General features: G+C 48.9%; 1 protein-coding gene across 1 annotated transcript in view; it reads right to left on the bottom strand.

The window, feature by feature from the left end:
* The window catches only part of LOC125951461 (probable ribonuclease ZC3H12C), a 15,194-nt gene that overhangs the window by 10,521 nt on the left and 2,173 nt on the right, over positions 1-2,500 (bottom strand). The window lies entirely within an intron of this gene.

The raw sequence follows: 2,500 nt of genomic DNA on the forward strand, positions 1-2,500 counted from the left end.
GATAAACATGATGACACCGTCATGTCGCTGGTCGTGATCGTGTGGTAATGACGCAAAAGCCTATGAATGGATGGTGTGGCCGTCGTTAGCTTCTTTAACAACATGGCAATCTGTATTGCGGGATGGCTTTTTAATTGATTGGAAAATAAATGTGAAACACATTAAGAATGAAAAAGAAAATATAGGGACCCAAGGATTCTGCAAGACGGTTAGTAGTTGAGCAAATTCGCAACCATCGGATAACCTGAGCATCTGGTTGACCTCGCGACAAACATCTTTCTTCGCTACTTTTTAGAAGAAAAAGGGGAGATTGATCACGAAACCGAGGATAAAAAGAAGACGAAAAGGGAAACAATGACCAAATCCGCCAACGGACTAAAGAGAGCCAAACCAAGAGTCTTGTGTTGTGGGGCTCGATCATCTTCCAGCCGAGTGCAAACGATGACTCGATCATGGTGGTGGTGTTGGTCGTTGGGGTCGGTGAGTCGTGGTCGTGTGCTTTGCTAATGTTGGTTAGTTTATTGCACAAATTTAAACCCGGATGTGACTGAGAGAGCCCAGAAGATGGAGCCAAGCAGCAGACACACAGGTTGGTCGAATCGAACAGACCGGGCCGGGGGCCAGGCCGAGTCGTGCCGTGCGGTGATCAGCAGATCGAGAATCAGGTGAGATCAGGTGGAGGTCCACCGTAGTTCGGATGACTCCTCGACAGCGTCGACGACGACGACGACAAAAAATGCTCTCCCGAAACTCTTGAACCATCTTGAGACATACATAAGAACGAACAGTCAACCTCTCGTTCTCTCATTCTCTGCGTATCCGACGCGACTCGTCGTTCCTTGTGTCCTCTGGAGATCTTTCGCGGTCTGTTCCCCCAATTTGAATTCTACACGATTCCAATCTTTGGTTTGTCCCGTTGCTTCACACCGTCGATATCTCTGGATCATTCGGACGCGCATTGTCGGTGGCGGGGTTGACAGGATGGGATGGGGCTATCTACTAAACGTTTCTTCACCTTGTGCTGCCGGCTTATCATCATTTCTTTAAAAAATGTTGTTGTATAATTGCCGGACCATTGGAGCAAACGGATTATGTCTGTTCATCCAGGAAAAGAATCCATGTAGCCTTAGATATTATAGCACTAGATAGTTTAGCGAAGAAACACCGAACGATCAAGGAAGCCTTTGGCAGTTAGCATTGACCACCCTGCCAGAGAACGATGCTGTGAGAGATGCTGAGGTGTATCGTACCGACACACATTAAGCATAACATTCTATATTTAGCAACATGACGACACTTTCTCGACATCGGACCCAGCAACAGTGGGCGCCGTGAGCGTCGTGCGGATTGTGTCTTCTTTTCGCCTTGCTTTCTTCGGTCTCCTCCCTTTAAGTTCATTAGGTAGGCAAAGGCATCGTATCTTCGGAAAAGTATCCGGATCGCTCCGATAACGGCTTTCACCTCAACAGGTGCCATTCTAAGAGTTCCCTCTTCCAATCGATTGCTTTTATCAGCCGAAAAGTGGAGATTGTGTCTCACGCAAGAGGGTTCTCTCGTCTATATTTCAACAAGCAACGGGCCTATGTTCGTTCTACCTTTCGTACCATCGAAACCCAGCCAATGATGACGCAAATCGTTCCAGGAGCCAAGCGAATCGTGTGCCCTGGTGTTGTGTCTACAGACAAGATGGATTAAGCACAAGAACCAGCTGTGGTTTCCGAGTGGTAGTAACAAAAGAAACGGAAAGAGAATCATCACAATTCGTGCTATTCTGCCAGACACATATCTGCTCAATTCTGGTGCACTATCTAGCAAGGTTGTTCAGGAAACGATGGCCTCATCGAGCAGGGCTCGTCATCTTTATCACACCGCGTACTCTAGGCGGACGCTCGCGCAACTGATAAGCGTGTGGTCAGTGTGGTCCGTTAGCGAGTCATCGGATTAAATGATCAGAGGGTGTACCAGAGGGTGTGGTAGCTTACATGCCAAACCGGTGCCTGGGTATCGATAAGCCGCCGAGTTTATTGAATTGTCAACTTCCGAGCGGAACTGATGTGATTGATCAATGTCGGAACCAGCGGAAGTAACAGATACAGCTTATCAGGAATGCCGGCTACTGATATACGACGGGCAGATTGTTTTGATTGCTGCTGGCCGGTTCGGGAAACCCCTTTCGATGATGCACGCACGCACCGATGGCGGGCGATTCCCGATGGCCTGGAAAGAAGTATCACATGGACCGCCAGGCCCAGAGCATTTCTAATCGGGCCTTTGGTCGAGGTGGAGTTAGACCGACCAGCTTCTAAAGCCAGTTTCTCCAATGAAGCGGTTTGTTTGGCTGGACCGGTTGGAGCATTCTCTCGAGTCTGAACTGCGTAACTGAACAATTCTTCGCATGCGAGTCCCCGGGTGGCGTGCTCTCGGGGTCGCGAATGACAAAAACTAGTTTTGCTTGGATTGGGGATGATGGAGTGGGGCGTACTGCTCCGCTGGCCAAGAT

The sequence above is a fragment of the Anopheles darlingi genome, chromosome 2 (genome assembly GCF_943734745.1).
Source record: "Anopheles darlingi chromosome 2, idAnoDarlMG_H_01, whole genome shotgun sequence".
NCBI classification, from domain to species: Eukaryota; Metazoa; Arthropoda; class Insecta; order Diptera; family Culicidae; genus Anopheles; species Anopheles darlingi.